This window comes from Vulpes vulpes, unplaced genomic scaffold (genome assembly GCF_048418805.1).
Source record: "Vulpes vulpes isolate BD-2025 unplaced genomic scaffold, VulVul3 u000000685, whole genome shotgun sequence".
NCBI lineage: Eukaryota > Metazoa > Chordata > Mammalia > Carnivora > Canidae > Vulpes > Vulpes vulpes.
Window position 1 is genome coordinate 188,424 of NW_027325784.1, and position 18,793 is coordinate 207,216.

General features: G+C 37.6%; 1 long non-coding RNA gene across 1 annotated transcript in view; it reads right to left on the bottom strand.

The window, feature by feature from the left end:
• Positions 1-18,793, bottom strand: part of LOC140597340 (uncharacterized) — a 63,868-nt gene that overhangs the window by 6,496 nt on the left and 38,579 nt on the right. The window lies entirely within an intron of this gene.

The window sequence follows — 18,793 nt, forward strand, 5'->3', positions numbered from 1 at the left end:
AAAGAGAACAGCTGGAATGCTACAGTGAGAAGAGTTGGCACTTCTATCAAGGTAGGAAGATGGAAACAAAAAATAAAGAAAACAGCAGCCAAGCGGGAGGGGCCCCGTGAGGAGCCAGGCTAAGGCCACGCAGCAAGTGCCCCCAAGACAGGAAAGCACAGGCCCGGAGAAGCGGGAGCTTTACCAAACTTTCCAGATGGAAAGGCGCTGGGAGGGAGCTCGGGCAGGATCCCAAGAGGGGTGGTGATGCCTTCAGGCTCCCAGGTGCAGTAATGGAGGAAGTGCACCCTGGGGGAGAGCGAGCCACACACCCCAGGTAGAGCTCCCTAAAGGCCTGGAGCATGCGTCCACTATGGCCCTGGAGCAGTTCAGGTGGCGGCGATGCACGGAGGTGGCTGCGAGCCCAGGAGCGGGATTCCAACGGTTAGGACCCCAGAGCCCAGGGCACGGGGGACACAGCCCAAGATCCGGCACCCCCCAGGACAGGCAGAGGCTGGGAGGACACAGGAGAGCAAGGACGCTCCTGCTGCCGCCCCCAGCTGTACAGATTGGTGCCCCTGCCCAGGGAGCATCCAGGTCCCTGTGGACTGGGAGCTCCCGGTATTACTGCGGGACTTGACTCTAGGGCTGGAGAGCTGGCCGCTGCCACTGTTGTTCCTACTGGTGTCACCTTTTACCCCGGACTGAGCAGGCGCCTCACAGGATAAACAGCTCCCATGGAGCAATGCACCTGGCAGGGGGCTGGGCATCTCCACCAGGTGCACACACCTGAGAATCAGCACAGCAGGCCCAGCAGGCCCCTCCCCCAGGTGAAGAACAGCTAGAAGGACAGTGGGAAATAAAGTTATTGACCAAGCAGCACTAGAAAGTTCAAGAGCAGTCGAGGGATTTACAGTGTATAGAATCAGAGGACACTCCCCCTTGATTTTTGTTTTCCGTTTGTTCCCCCCCCCCCGCTTTTATTCTTTTCTTTTTTTTCTCTCTTTTTCTCCTTTTTCCAGTACAACTTGTTTTTGGCCACGATGCACTGAGCAAAATGACTAGAAGGAAAAACTCACCTCTAAAGAAAGAATCAGAGACAGTCCTCTCACCCACAGAGTTATAAAATTTGGATTACAATTCAATATCAGAAAGCCAGTTCACAAGCACAATTATAAAGCTACTGGTGGCTCTAGAAAAAAGCATAAAGGATTCAAGAGACTTCATGACTGCAGAATTTAGATCTAATCAGGCCGAAATTAAAAATCAATTAAATGAGGTGCAATCCAAACTGGAGGTCATAACAATGAGGTTTAATGAGGTAGAAGAGTGAGTGACTGACACTGGAGAAAAGCTGATGGCAAGGAATGAAACTGAGGAAAAAAAGAGAAAAACAATTAAAAGCTCATAGGATAGGTTAAGGGAAAGGGAAACAAATGACAGGCTCAGAAGGAAAAATATACGTTTAATTGGGGTTCCCAAGGGCGCTGAAAAGGACAGAGGTCCAGAATGTGTATTTGAACAAATCATAGCTGAGAACTTCCCTAACTTGGGAAGGGAACAGGCATTCAGATCCAGGAGATAGAGAGATCCCCTCCCCCCTCTAAAGTCAATAAAAAACCGCTCAAAACCTCGACCTTTAATAGTGAAACTTGCAAATTCCAAAGAAAAAGAGATCCTTAAGGAAGCAAGAAACAAGAAATCCTTAACTTTTATGGGGAGAAGCATTAGGATAACAGCAGACCTCTCCACAGAGACCTGGCAGGCCAGGAAGGGCTGGCAGGGTATATTCAGGGTCCTAAATGAGAAGAACATGCAGCCAAGAATACTTTATCCAGCAAGGCTCTCATTCAGAATAGAAGGAGAAATAAAGAGCTTCCAAGGTAAGCAGGAACAAAAAGAATATGTAACCACCAAACCAGCTCTCCAAGACACCTACAGCCTGAAAATAAAAGGTTGGAGAACCATGTACCATTCAAATGGTCCTCAAAAGAAAGCAGGGGTAGCCATCCTTATATTAGATAAAGCTTATCCCAAAGACTGTAGTAAGAGATGAAGAGGGACACTATATCGTACTCAAAAGATCTATCCAAAAAAATAAAAAATAAAAAAATAAAAAGGATCTATCCAACAAGAGGACCTAACAATCATGAATATTTTTGCCCCAAATGTGGGAGCTGCTAAGTATATCAGTCAATTAATAAACAAAGTGAAGTCATACTTAGATAATAATACACTTATACTTGGTGACTTCAATGTAGTGCTTTCTACAATCGACAGATATTCTAAGCACAACATCTCCAAAGAAACAAGAGCTTTAAATGATACACTGGACCAGATGGATTTCATAGATATTTACAGAACTTTACATCCAAATGCAACTGAATACACATTCTTCTCAAGTGCACATGGAACTTTCTCCAGAATAGATGACATATTGGGTCACAAATCAGGTCTTAACTGGTACCAAAAGATTGGGATCGTCCCCTGCATATTTTCAGACCATAATGCTTTAAAATCAGAACTAAATCATAAGAAATTTGGAAGGATTTCAAACACCAGGAGTTAAAGGACCAAACTGCAAAAAGATGAAAGGGTCAACCAGGAAATTAGGGCAGAATTAAAAAGATTCATGGAAACTAATGAGAATGAAGATACAACCATTCAAAATCTTTGGGATGCAGCAAAAGCAGTCCGGAGGGGGAAATACATCGCAATACAAGCATCCATCCAAAAACTGGAAGGAATTCAAAAATGAAAGCCAACCTAGCACCTGAAGGAGCTGGAGAAATAAAACAGCAAATAGATCCTATACACAGCAGAAGAAGGGAGTTAATAAATATTCGAGCAGAACTCAATGAAATCGAGACAAGAAGAACTGTGGAACAGATTAACAAAACCAGGAGTTGGTTCTTTGAAAGAATTAAGATAGATAAACCATTAGCCAGCCTTATTAAAAAGAAGAGAGAAAAGATTCAAATTTAAAAAATCATGAATAATATAGGAGAGATCATGACCAATACCAAGGAAATACAAACAATCTTAAAAACGTATAACGAGCAGCTTTATGCCAATAAAATAGGCAATCTAGAAGAAACGGATGCTTTTCTGGAAAGCCACAAACAACCAAAACTAGAACAGGAAGAAAATGAAAACCTGAACAGACCAATAACCAGGGAGGAAATTGAAGCAGTCATCAAAAACCTCCCAAGACACAAAAGTCCAGGGCCAGATGGCTTCCCTGGGGAATTCTATCTAACGTTTAAAGAAGAAACCATACCTCTTCTACTAAAGCTGTTTGGAAAGATAGAAAGATATGGAGTACTTCCAAACTCCTTCTATGAGGCCAGCATCACCTGAATTCCTAAGCCAGACAGAGACCCCACCAAAAAGGAGAATTATAGACTAGGATCCCTGATGAACACAGATGCAAAAAATCTCAACAAGATACTAGCCAATAGGATGCAACATTACATTAAGAAGATTATTCCCCATGACCAAGTAGGATTTATCCCTGGGATACAAGGCTGGTTCAACGCTCGTAAAGCAATCAACGTGATTTATCATATCAGCAAGAGAAAAAACAAGAACCATATGATCCTCTCAATAGATGCAGAGAAAGCATTTGACAAAATACAGCATCCATTCCTGATCAAAACTCTTCAGAGTGTAGGGATAGAGGGAATACTCCTCAGCATCTTAAAAGCCATCTACGAAAAGCCCACAACAAATATCATTCTCAGTGGGGAAGCACTGGGAGCCTTTCCCCTAAGATCAGGAAGAAGACAGGGATGTCCACTCTCACCACTGCTATTCAACATAGTACTAGAAGGCCTAGCCTCAGCAATCAGGCAACAAAAAAGAAATAAAAGGCATTCAAATTGGCAAAGAATTCAAACTCTCCCTCTTCGCAGATGGCAGGATACTGTACATAGAAAACCCAAAAGACTCTACCCCAAGAGTGCCAGACATACAGCAATTCAGCAGTGTGGCAGTCAGTGGCATTTCTATACACTAACAATGAGACTGAAGAAAGAGAAATTAAGGAGTCAGTCCCATTTACAATTGCACCCAAAATCATAAGAAAACTAAGACTCCTAACTCTGGGAAACGAACTAGGGGTGGTGGAAGGGGAGGTGGGCAGAGGGTTGGGGTGACTGGGTGACAGGCACTGAGGAGCGCATTTCATGGGATGAGAACTGGGCATTATATTATACGTTGGCAAATCAAACTTCAATAAAAAATGAATGAAAAAAGAAAAATAATTAAAAAAAAGAAACCTAGGAATAAACCTAACCAAAAGGTAAAGGATCTACACCCTAAAAACTACAGAACACTTCTGAAAGAAATTGAGGAAGACACAAAGAGATGGAAAAATATTCCATGCTCATGGATTGGAAGAATTAATATTGTGAAAATGTCAATGTTACCCAGGGCAATTTACACGTTTAATGCAATCCCTATCAAAATACCATGAATTTTCTTGAGAGAGTTGGAATGAATTATTTTAAGATTTGTGTGGAATCCGAAAAGACCCCAATAGCCAGGGGAATACTAAAGAAGAAAATCATAGCTGGGGGCATCACAATGCCAGATTTCAGGTTGTACTACAAAGCTGTGGTCATCAAGACAATGTGGTACTGGCACAAAAACAGACACATAGATCAGTGGAACAGAATAGAGAATCCAGAAGTGGACCCTCAACTTTATGGTCAACTAATATTCGATAAAGGAGGAAAGACTATCCCCTGGAAAAAAGACAGTCTCTTCAATAAATGGTGCTGGGAAAATTGGACATCCACATGCAGAAGAATGAAACTAGACCATTCTCTTACACCATACACACACACACACACACACACACACACAACCTCAAAATTGATGAAAGATCTAAATGTGAGACAAGATTCCATCAAAATCCTAGAGGAGAACACAAGCAACACCCTTTTTGAACTTGGCCACAGCAACTTCTTGCAAGATACATCCATGAAGGCAAGAGAAACAAAGGCAAAAAAGAATTATTGGGACTTCATCAAAATAAGAAGCTTCTGCACAGCAAAAGAAACAGTCAACAAAACTAAAAGACAACCTACAGAATGGGAGAAGATATTTGCAAATGACTTATCAGATAAAGGGCTAGTATCCAAAATCTATAAAGAACTTATTTGAACTCAACAGCAAAGATATAAACTATCCAATCATGAAATGGGCAAAAGACATGAACAGAAATTTCCCAGAGGAAGACATAGGTGTAGCCAACAAGCACTTGAGAATATGCTCCGCATCACTTGCCACCAGGGAAATACAAATCAAAACCACAATGAGATACCACCTAACATCAGTGAGAATGGGGAGAATTAACAAGGCAGGAAACAACAAATGTTGGAGAGAATGTGGAGAAAGGGGAACCCTCTTGCACTGTTTGTGGGAATGTGAACTGGTACAGCCCCTCTGGAAAACTGTAGAGGTTCCTCAAACAGTTAAAAATAGATCTGCCCTATGACCCAGCAATTGAACCCCAATGTTTATAGCAGCAATATCCACAATAGCCAAACTGTGGAAGGAGCCTCGGTGTCCATCGAAAGATGAATGGATAAAGATGTGGTATATGGGGGATCCCTGGGTGGCGCAGCGGCTTAGCGCCTGCCTTTGGCCCAGGGCGCGATCCTGGAGACCCGGGATCGAATCCCACGTCAGGCTCCCGGTGCATGGAGCCTGCTTCTCCCTCTGCCTGTGTCTCTGCCTCTCTCTCTCTCTCTCTCTCTCTTTCTCTCTGTGACTATTATAAATAAATTAAAAAAATTTAAAAAAAAGATGTGTTATATGTATACAATGGAATATTACTCAGCCATTAGCAAAGACAAATAGCCCCATTTGCTTCAATGTGGAGGGACCTGGAGGGTATTGTGCTGAGTGAAGTAAGTCAATCGGAATGGGAGAAATATTATATGGTCTCATTCATCCGAGGAATATAAAGATTAGTGAAAGCTAATAAAGGGAAAGGAGAGAAAATGAGTGAAAACATCAGTAAGGGTGACAAAACATGAGAGACATTTAACTCTGTGAAATGGACAAGGGGCAGTGGAAGGGGAAGTGGGCGGGATGTTGGGGTGACTGTGTGATGGGCATTGAGGGGAACTTGGTGGGATGAGGACTGGGTGTTATGCTATATGTTGGAAAATTGAAATCCAATTTAAAAATAAACTAAATTGATAAACATTTAGCCAGACTCATAAAAAGGAGAAAGAGGGGGGATGTCTGGGTGGCTCAGTGGTTGAACATCTGCTTTCAGCTCAGGGTGTGATCCTGGAGTCCCGGGATCGAGTCCTACATTGGGCTCCTTGCATGCAGCCTGCTTCTCCTTCTGCCTGTGTCTCTGCCTCTGTCTCTCTCTGTCATGGATAAATAAATAAGTTCTTAAATATTTCTTTTTAACAAGCATTTAAAGAAGAGTTAATACCTACTCTTCTTAAACTACTTGAAAAACAGAAGGAAAGCTCCTATGTATTCTATGAGGCCAGCATCACCCTGATACCAAAACCAGATAAAGACACTACAGAGAGGGAGAGAGGGAGGGAGGGAGGGAGGGAGGGAGGGAGGGAGAAAGAGAGAGAGAGAACTACAGGCCCATGTCTCTGATGAACATAGATGCAAAAATCCTCAACAAAATATTAGCCAACCAAATCCAAAAATACACTAAAAAAATCATTTACCATGATCAAGTGGGATTTATTCTTAGGATTCAAATGTGATTCAATATTCACAAATCAATTAACATCATACATCCCATCAACAAGAGAAGTGTAAAACACCATGATTGCTTCAATGGATGCAGAAAAGCATTTAAAAGTACAACATCCATTCATGATAAAAACTCTCAACAAAATAAGTTTGGAGGGAACATAACTCAACAGAATGAAGACAATATATGAAAAAATAACAGCTAATATCATACTCAATGGTGAAAAAAGTGAGAGCTTTTCCCCAAGATCAAGAGCAAGACAAGGATTTCCACCTGACTACTTTTATTCAGCATAGTACTGGAAGTCCTATCCCCAGCAATAAGAAAAGAAAAAGAAATAAATGGCATCCAAATGGGTAAGGAAGAGGTAAAACTTTCACTATTTGCAGGTGCCATGATACTATATGTAGAAAACCCTCAGGATTCTACCAAAAATTGACTAGACCTGATAAATGAGTTCAGGAAAGTCACAGGATACAAACCAATATACAGAAATCCACTGCATTTCTATACACTAATAATGAAGAAGCAAAAAGAGAAATTAAGAAACAGTTCCATTAACAATTGCGCCAAAAAGAATAAGATACCTAGGAATAAACATAAACAAGGAAGTGAAAGATACTGAAAAACTATAAAACATTGATGAAAAAAATTGAAGACCAAATGAAAAAATATTCCATGTTTATAGATGAGAGAACAAGTATTAATAAAATATCCCATGCTCAAAAAAAATCTACAGATTTGATGGAATCCCTATTAAATACCAGTAGTATTTTTCACAGAACTAAAACAAGTAATTCATAAGCATGTATGGAACCACAAAAGACCCCAAATAGCCAAAGCAATCTGAAAAAGAAAAAAACTGGAGGTATCACAGTCCCAGATTTCAAGATATATTACAAAGCTGTAATAATCAAAACAGTATGGTATTGACAAAAACAGACAATTGATCAATGGTATGGTATTATGGGCATAAAGATCACCTTACAGTATCACTTCTATTTGATATTTAGGGTGAAAATATAGGTGTTCGGTGAAATAGATGAAAACAGACCCTAGGGCAGCCCGGGTGGCTCAGCGGTTTAACGCTGCCTTTAGCCCAGAGCATGATCCTGGAGACCGGGGATGGAGTCCTGCATGGAGCCTGCTTCTCCCTCTGCCTGTGTCTCTGCCTCTATCTCTTTCATTCTGTGTCTCTCATGAACAAATACATATATTCTCTGCTCCTATGAATTCTTTTTTTTATTCCACATGTAAGTAATATATAGTATTTGTCTTTCTTTGATTTATTTCACTTAGCATAATACCTTCAATTTCATCAACGCTGTCACAATGGGAAGGATTTTCTTTGGTTTTTCTCATGGCTGATTAATAATGCATTATTATATATGGAATATAATGTGTATATATACACAGTATACATGCACTACATTTTCTTTTTTCATTTGTCCATTGTTAGACATTTAGGATGTTTCTATGTCTTGGCTACGATAAATAATGCTGTGATAAACATGAGAGTGCAGATATGCTGCTTTCATTTTCTTCAGATAAATGTCCAGAAGTTGATTTCTTGGATGATATGGTAGTTTTATTTTTAATTTTTCAAGAAACATCGACAGTGGGGGTTTTCCATAGTGGCTATACCAATTTACATTTCCACCAATAGCCACAAACATTGCCTTTTCTCCACATCTGTGCCAGCACTTATTATATCTTGTCTTTTTGATAATAGCCATTATAACAGACATGAGATGATATCTCATTGTGGTTTTGATTTGCATTTATCTAATGACTAGTGATGTTGAGCATCTTTTCATGTGGCTTGTTGGCTATCTGTATGTCTTCTTTGGAAAAATATTCAGTTGTCTTGTCTATCTTTAAATCAGATTGTTTTGCTTGTTTTTGTTTTGCTATTGAGTTGTGGGAGTTTCTCATATATTAGGGTTGTTAACCCTTTATCAGATAAATGGTTTCCAAATTTTTTATGGAATTTTTATTGGGAGGCTATTTCAGTTTACCAAATCCACCAATTGTCAATTTATCCTCAGAAAAAAATTACGTTCAATCTTCTGGCTGTATTTTTGGAAACCATTCATACTGTATAATTGCCAGGTAAGAAACAGAGATATAATTCTACTTGTTCACCTTTTAAAGGTACATTCAGGGATGCCTGAATGGTTCAGGGGTTGAGTGTCTGCCTTCGGCTCAGGGCATGATCCCAGAGTCCCAGGATCAAGTCCCACATCGGGGTCCCTGCATGGAGCCTGCTTCTCCCTCTGCCTGTGTCTGTGCCTGCCTCTCTCTCTCTCTCTCTCTCTCTCTCTCATGAATAAATAAATACAATCTTTAAAAATAATAAAATAAAGGTACATTAAACTGTTTGTTTTTTAATATTTTTATTTATCTATTCATTCGGGCTTATCTGAAAGCCCTGGACACTTTGAATTAATGAAAAAATTGAAATGAATATTAAAGTCTCATTACCCTAGATAGTGATTCATGAATTAGGTTTAATAGCCTAAGTATTCTCCCATCTGCTGAGAAATATACCTAGAGAGGATTAACATTAATTCTAATAATTCCAGTTTTAAATGCTGTTTTTCACAAACAACTTATTAAAAGAATTTGCAATACTTCTTTGGAAAAATCCCTAAAGTTTTATATGACTGAAATCTGCTCAGAAATATAAAAACAAAGAAATCATGAAAATAGAAATATCAACAGAATGAAAATGACTTAATAAGAAACTACATAGATCACTGACTATTAAAGGACTTATCTCCCTGTTTGTCGATTATGATAATTCCCAAATTTTCCTTCTGATTTTTTTCTATTAACTAGTTATATCCCTGTTAATTAACAACTGGATCAAAATGTAGACAGAACTGAAAATTTTTTAAATCACAAAATGAGTAAAAGAAGTCCTCAGAGGGGATCTATTAGCGATTCAATTTACAAATGAAGAAATTGATGACAGGTGAAGTAAAACATTTATTTAAGGTTGCAGTGACTTGGTGATTTCATCCCCCATTTCAATTCCATTGACTTAGAGCAATTGTTTATTAATTTTAGTTATCATACTATTGAAGGTTTTCAGTGATACATAAATAAGTGGGCAGGGAAACTGATAGGTAGGTAGGTAAATAGATAGGCAGACCACTAAACCCTCCCCCAATTTTAGACATTCCAAGATCACCTAGATTTTGTCAGTTTTCAGTAGCTCTATTTTAAATCAGGCACTCAGTATGCGTACATTATTGAGCATCTGCCATGTACTACTCCTGGGATAATTGTTAGTGGATGTAACGAATAAGAAATCATCCTTGTCCACAGAAAACTGACAGAGCTATTTATTTAGCTCAGTGTAGTAAATAGGTATGAGGAAAGTGAATGGGATTGAATACATAGAGGAAAGTGAATGGGATTAAATACATAGAGACCTCAGCCTGCTTGAAGGTAGGAGAAATTAGATCTGAATCTAGTCTTACCCTACTCTCAGTAGGAATTGGTCTATTCAAGGGTTGGCTGAAAGAACATTCCATCTATAGACAGGCAGAGACAAGAAATCAGGTGTTGTGAAATGGATGGGAAAATGTGTCTAGTACAAGCCTATCAGACAATAGGAACTTCAGCCTATTATTGTGGATACGTGCTGATTTTCCCTAACTTTCAGTGACCCTTCTTTATGATGAGAGCAAGAGGTTTGCCACATGTAAATTGTAACAAAAAGGCAACTGACTAACTGCAAATTTAAATACAGATAATCAAACAAGAAAGTGAAGTGACAGAAAAGAGAGTAGGACAGACTTCATAAGGGCAAAAAGGATTCCTGAGAGGAATTTAATCCATGTCTTAGTGTTATACTGTGTATTCCAGGTTCTCTTCCTATATGTATCCATTAAATTTCCAGGAATGTGAGGGACATAATAATTGAAATTACTGTCCAATTATAAAATATGAGTATGTTTTTCCTAAGTCTGTGATCCTGAAAATGCATATGTGAATACCTTCTTCCCAAATTCAATCATATTTAAATATTCTATGAAGAAACTAACACTTAAATAACTATGATAAATTAATTTGTTGGAAGAAGATAATATAATATATATCCTCAATATATATAATGTATATTGAGCTGTGATTAGATTATTATAAAAATTTTCTAGGACTACCTGGAATAAATATGAAAGGAGAAAACTGTCCTATAATTAGAACCTAAGTAAATATACAATTAAATATGTATCTTCTATATTGTCCTCTTGGCTTGAAGAAAAGCTAATTCTATAGAAAATACACCTCAAAAGTATTACTTTCACATTCAAACCTATTCAACTCTACCTACTTCATGTGCATCTGACTGAATACATTCTTTGTATATGACAATATTTACGTATTTAAGTCTAAGAATCACACCTGAAGAACAAATATTGGTAAATAGGAATAAAGATAACTTGAAAACCAACAAATTAACATGTGTATTTGTATTTCTGTTGTAAAAAACAGCCATAATTTTCAATATGACCTCTAATCTTTATTTAAAGTATTGTCATGAATTTCCAGCTATGGTAGACCAAATGTTAAGGACCAAGATTCAGGAGAAAAAAGAAACACAGGAGGGGAGTCTAGCATTTCCCATTGTAGTGTCTCCTGATTCTCTTAAAGGTGATTAGAAGATGAGCAGTGCTTCTGACAGCCTTGGGGCCACAGTAGACAGTGTAAGAATTCAGAATAGTGGCTTATTGGAAGGAAGGAGGGAGTAAGGATTAAGAAAGGATGATGATCTTTCTTTTTTTCTTAGTGGTCATTATACACGTGTTACTTTGCCCTAACTCATCAAGCTGCACATTAGTATTTTGTGCACTTCTCTGTGTGTTGTACTTCAAAGTAGACAGTAAAAACTTACCACGATAAGAAACGTCAATTCATGCTTACACCCTTAAATTCACTCCAGTAAACACATTGAGCATCTTCTCATGCCAGCCATGATGCTGTGTTAGCCTCGCAACTCTAAATAAAAGACAAATACCATATGATTTTATTCATGTGTGGAATTTAAGAAAAAAAGCAAACAACATGGGAGAGGGAGAGGAAAACCAAGAAACAGACTCTTATCCATAGAGAACAAAATGATGGTTACCAGAGGGGAGGTGCCCAGCAGGATGGGTTAAATAGGTGATGGGGATCGAGAAGTGCGCTTGTGATAAGCACTGGGTGTTGTTTGTAACTGTTGAATCACTAAATTCTACACCTGAAACCAGTATTGTACTGTCTGTTAACTAACTGGAATTTAAGGAAAAATTTTGTAAAAAGGCCATACATTTTTTAAAATAAACTTATGTATAGAAACAAGAACAAAAACAAAAAAAGAGAGAGACACACACACATCCCTAATTTCATCAAGCTTACTATCTAGGAAAAATATGGCATTAAGAAACGCCATACTAGGAAAATTCAAGACTTTAGCACTTACATTGAAAGCCACTGATTTAATAAAGAAATCATATCAGTTCGGAATGGTAAGTTCTACAGCCTAAGTTATAAATTTATAAATTTAATATTTCCTTTTCCATGGTCATATTTTTGCTGTGATTTTTAAAAATATTTTATTTATTTATTTGAGAGAAACAAAGAGCATGAATAGAAGGAGGGGCAGAGAGAGAGAGGTAGAGGGAGAAACAGACTCTCCGTTGAGTGGGGAACCTGACGGGAGGCTCAAGCCCAGGTCCCTGAGATCATGATCTCAGCCAAAGTCAGACCCTTAATGAACTGAGTCACCCAGCCCCTTTGCTGTGATTTTTAAACATATTTACTACAAATTCCTTGAGGTAAGAGGCTATGTTTTATTCATCTTTCAATCCACTGTTCATTGCACAAGGTGTAGCTAAGAGACTTAAGTAAATATATTGGATGAAGAAAAAAAATCAAGATATATAGAATGTCTTCTTTAATGTATCTGGTTGCCTGTGTGATTCTTTCTTTATAAAATAAGCCAATTTAAGGCAAGAGACTTTATTCTTTACATTTTCTTGAAGAAATTAAATGTCATGCATAAATTTAGTGCTTAATAATTCTTTTATGATTATTAAATATCCATTGTTCAACTTTTAATTTTTAATCTTAGACGGGCTCATGGCCATCTATTAACAATTACTAACCCTTCAGCTCTTCAAGGATTTATAATTTAGTACAAGTTTTTAACTTCATAGATGAGGTAAATTAAGCCCCAAGAACTTGTAAAGTAAGGCATAATACTTAGCTCTCACTTGCAAATTCTCTCTTATACTCAAAGATAAACATATCAGATCACTTTGTACATCTCCAAATGTACTCTACTGGTAATTGTTTAATTCATAAAAGGAAAACATTTCATATTCAGTGTAAGAAAAACAGTGTGATTGCTACAAACAGGAAGCAAAAACAAAATGACATATACATAATTTTTATGTGAAAAAAATCTACAGGTGTGTGTATTTAATACTAACCTATGGTTTTGACAGAGTCAATGGTATTTTCTGGGAATAGGCAATTGGAAGTGTTTTTACAAAAAAAATTGTCTTAAGAAATTTGGAAAGCAATCTACATTCACAGTTATGTTTTATCTGCAATCAAGGAACTGACAGTCTACGTAACCACAGATTTCCTATTTGTTGTTATTTTAATGATTGCAACACTAGTTTGAAAAGTTCAGCTAGAGAATTCAGTCTCTACCTTGAACTATGTTCTATGAGAACACTATGAGAAGGAAAAGTCAAACTGACCAGCAAATACATTAAATTAGACTCTTGGGATACGTGACCACTTTCTAAAAGAAAAACCACATTACACTCACAAAGCAGAGGAAAGTTTTCACTAAGAAGGCTTTATCCCAAGATAAAGCAGAGAACTGACAGTGAGGACCTCTGGAGACCATCACACTAATTAATCTCTCTGGTATCCAAGGGTTTATTATCTCCACTGAGGCCTATTCATAGGTGGAAAATAATCCTGAAGGTAGATTCATTTCCAAGTTGTTATGCTAAACAATGAAACTAGTCATGATCCAATATATCATTTATCCTTACTAAGGAAATACTTAAGGGATTTGAGATGATGAGTGAATGTTATAGAAAATTTAAAAATTAATGTCATTTAATGAACCATGGGTTTAATTATGAGCATATGAAAGAAACGTATTTGATTATTAAAAGATTATCTAAAATTACAGATTATACAACTTCTTGGGCACTTGATCTTTTTGATCAAATTCAGTTAATAAAAACTGAATAATGAGCCATTTAATAGGAAAATTCTTGCACCAAAGAGATCATCTTCCTAGGTTCAAATGTTTCTTAGGGTTAAAGGCTGATGAACGTTTCATGAAAACAAAATGGATCATACACTCAGAGAAAAATCTTGCTTTGCCAAAGCATTTTATAACCTAATTTTGAAATTAGAATGGAAATTAGCATATGGAATATTTTCATTATCATACAGTTACAACAAAGTTTCTATCTACTCTCTCGTGCACTGTATTAGCTCCTGGGTTTTCTCAACTCACATTATTTCACAATATTCTTCCACACATGACTATTTTTGGTATTTTATACTTCGAAAAATATGTTAGCTTATTATTCAGAGATAACATCCAGAGGGAGTTAAAGCAGCTAAAAACTTCATGATCAAAATCCTTGCCCTCTGACATAACTGAAACAGTATTTCTTTGAGTTATATTCTGACACCAAATAATAATTATGGAGAATAAACAAACGCTAGTAAGAGCCCTGGATGTCATCAGCAACAGAAAGGCTATTTGTAATACTGTCTTAGAACTTTCCTACTTTAAAGATAACTAACAAGCCTACTCAACTTTTTGGGGAAACTCTCAAGAGAGGAGGAGTATTGCATGGAAATAGCAAAAGTGAGCAACAATAATGCTCCCACTCCTGGCCACTATAGCATGTGAGGGGAGACAAACAATGTTCCAGTCAAGGCAAAAATAAAATAAGGAAGCTGAGATAACTTTTTAAAAAGATTTTATTTATTTATTCATGAGACAGACAGAGAGGGAGGCAGAGACACAAGCAGGGGAAGAAGAAGGGTCCATGCAGGGAGCCCAATGTGGGACTCGATCCCGGGACTCCAGGATCAAGCCCTGAGCCAAAGGCTCAGCTTAACCACTGAACCACCCGGACGTCCCCAAGATAACATTTTAAATATGGTTGAGGATATTAGGGGAGTCTTTTTACCTTAGAAAATGAATTCCCTGAGACACAGTGAAGAAATTTTGAAAGGTAAGATGAAGTAGAGGGATAAATAAGAGATAAACAAACATACAGAAAATGAGGGCATCACTGGACGATGCTACCATAGAGGTAAGGAGGGCAGTAATTAAAGTTGGGTTTTGCCTGATGAGAATAACAAGAAGTTTAGTGGAATTATCCTATGAAGGCTCTTTCTTTTTTCTTTTCTTTTGAAGGCTCTTTCTACTCACAATCACTTCCCCTTAATATTTACATCCACTTCAATCCTGATTCTTTTTCCACATTCCACTGAAATTGCTCATGCTAAGTTCACCGTTGACTTTGACATTGCCAAATCAGTGAAATTTTTCTTCCAAATGATCTAACCTTAAGCATATCTGACCACTCTGACTTTTTCCTTGTTTTCCCAGCACCACACACTCATCCATTTATTCTTATTTCACTGACTTATTTTTCTACCTCTTTTTTTTTATTCTCCTCTTACCCTAATATAAATTTTCCTTCTCTTTCTCTATCATCTTCTGAGGTAATACCAGCCAATTTCATGACTTAACACCATTGTTTCATGATGATCTCCAAATTTATATCTAAAGTCTAGACTTTTCCTCTGAGTTTGAGTTACATTTATCCAACAGTTTACTTCACATCTCTACTTGTATGTCCAATAAGCATTTCAAAATTAGTGTGACTGTCAAATTCCCTCCTCTTCTATCCTCCTCTAACATCACAACGCTGTCAGTAAAATAAATAATTGAAGGAAAAACTACTAAGTTTAAATAGTTTAATACTGTGTTTCTTCTTCTACTTTTAAATTCCTATTTCCAGCAGTGCCTTTCCAGTTCCACATGGTCTGCTAACAAAAATGTAACTGTTGCTGTTGCTTTATGTCTTTTTAGTCATTATCTTTATCTTTCACTTTCCTGCCTCTGTTTCACAGTAAAGATCTGTGAAATCAGTGACTGTTATTTTTGCCATATGTTGCCATAGGAAAATAAATTATCAATAGGATTCTGCTCCAATTCTTTTATTATTTATCAAAGGTGGGAAGTTTCATTTTTTAATTAATTTACTTTTTATTGGAGTTCAATTTGCCAACATATAGCATAACCTCCAGTGCTCATCCCACCAAGTGCCCCCCTCAGTGCCCATCGCCCAGTCACCCCAACCCTCCGCCCACCTCCTCTTCCACTACCCCTTGTTCATCTCCCAGTGTTAAGTCTCTCTCATGTTTTGTCACTGTCACTGATATTTTCACTCATTTTCTCTCCTTTCCCCTTTATTCCCTTTCATTGTTTTTTATATTTCCCAAATGAAGGAGACCATATAATGTTTGTCTTTTTCCAATTGATTTATTTCACTCAGCATAACACCCTCCAGTTCCATTCACGACGAAGCAAATGGTGGGTATTTGCCGTTTCTAATGGGTGAGTAATATTCCATTGTATACATATACCACAGCTCTTTTATCCATTCATCCTTTGCTGGACACCGAGGCTACTTCCACAGTTTGGCTATTGTGGACATTGCTGCTAGAAACATCGGGGTTCAGGTGTTTCAGCATTTCACTGCATCTGTATCTTTGGGGTAAATCCCCAGCAGTGCAATTCCTGGGTTGTTAGGGCAGATCTATTTTTAACCCTTTGAGGAACCTCCACACAGTTTTCCAGAGTGGCTGCACCAGTTCACATTCCCACCAACAGGGCAAGAGGGTTCCCCTTTCTCCACATCCTCTCCAACATTCATTGTTTCCTGCCTTTTTAATTTTCACCATTCTCACTGGTGTGAGGTGGGATCTCATTGTGGTTTTGTATTTCCCTGATGGCAAGTGATGCAGAGCATTTTCTCATGTGCTTGTTGGCCATATCTATGTCTTCCTCTGTGAGATTCCTGTTCATGTCTTTTGCCCATTTCATGGTTGGATTGTTTGTTTCTTTTCTTTTGAGTTTAATAAGTTCTTTATAGATCTTGGATGCTAGCCCTTTATCTGATAAGTCATTTGCAAATATCATCTCCCATTCCGTAGGTTGCCTTTGTTTTGTTGACTGGTTTTTTTGCTGTGTAGAAGCTTCTTGTCTTGATGAAGCCCCAATAATTCATTTTTGCCTTTGTTTCTTTTGCCTTCTTGGATGTATCTTGCAAGAAGTTGCTGTGGCTGAGTTCAAAAAGGGTGTTGCCTGTGTTCTCCTCTAGGATTTTGATGGAACCTTGTCTTGCATTTAGATCTTTCATCCATTTTGAGTTTATCTTTGTGTACGGTGTAAGAGAATGGTCCGGTTTCATTCTTCTGCATGTGGATGTCCAATTTTCCCAGCACCATTTATTGAAGAGACTGTCTTTTTTCCAGTGGATAGTCTTTCCTGCTTTGTCGAATATTAGTTGACCATAAAGTTCAGGGTCCACTTCTGGATTCTCTATTCTGTTCCACTGATCTATGTGTCTGTTTCTGTGCCAGTACCACACTGTCTGGATTACAACAGCTTTGTAGTACAACCTGAAATCTGGCATTGTGATGCCCCCAGATATGGTTTTCTTTTTTAATATTCCCCTGGCTATTTGGGGTCTTTTCTGATTCCACACAAATGTTAAAATAATTTGTTCCAACTCTGTGAAGAAAGTCCATGGTATTTTGATAGGGATTGCATTAAACGTATAAATTGCCCTGGGTAACATTGACATTTTCACAATATTAATTCTTCCAATCCATGCGCATGGTATATTTTTCCATCTCTTTGTGTCTATCTCAATTTGTTTCAAGAAATGTTCTGTAGTTTTTAGGGTATTGATCCTTTACCTCTTTGGTTAGGTTTATTCCTGGGTATTTTATGCTTTTGGGTGCAATTGTAAATGAGATTGACTCCTTAATTTCTCTTTCTTTAGTCTCATTGTATAGAAATGCTTCTGACTTCTGAGCATTCATTTTGTATTCTGCCATACTACCGAATTGCTGTATGAGTTCTAGCAATCCTGGGGTGGAGTCTTTTGGGTTTTCTATGTATGGGAAACTTCATTTTCATGAAGCTATATTAAGTAAGTACTTGCCTAGAATATGGCATTGCTATCATTTGACCTTTATCAGCCTTTCTCCCTATTCTTTTGTTTGAACGAAGGTCCTTTCTTTCGTGGGAAGATAGGAAGGGCCTTTAATATACAGGTGGAGAAATGTGCCACGATTCAGAGGAAGCCTAGAAGAGGAAGTAAATAGTCCTATATAAGTAAGGTCATAGGGTGTCTCTTCCAAAATAGGCAGAAGAGACAAAAAGAAATATTATAGAAACAGCAGCTGCCATGTGAAATGGGACTGAGGGAATACTGTGTTATATGGGGGTAAAGTCTCTTAACTGCTTCTTGAGAATGTCTGTGAAGGGCTGCATCTTTCTTCCAGGCTCTTGGAGTTGAATTTGTAAATATTTTGGATGTGTCACTGTTGGTCCTAAAGTGAAAGCAATGTTATATTTGGTTTATACAATCTTACACACAAAAATGTATTTAATTAAGCTATATTTAATGAAATACACATTAGTATATGGCCCTGTTCTAGAGACTCATAAAATTAAAAAATTGTTTCAATGATAATACCAAAACATTGAGAACTTGCACACTAAGTACTATGTTTCTTCTTGATTTTAATGTGATAAATTTACATTAATCATCTTTATTTTAGTTCATCTTTATTTTATTCTTTTCTCCATATAAGTAAAATAAGATAAAAATCTCACAATAATACTGATAATTTTGTAAAACAGCTACAGTGATTTTAACTCCTTTTCTTTGACTATGTTCTTTTGTTTACCCTTCTTTTTCTTACTTTGGGAAAAATCTCACATGTTTTTCT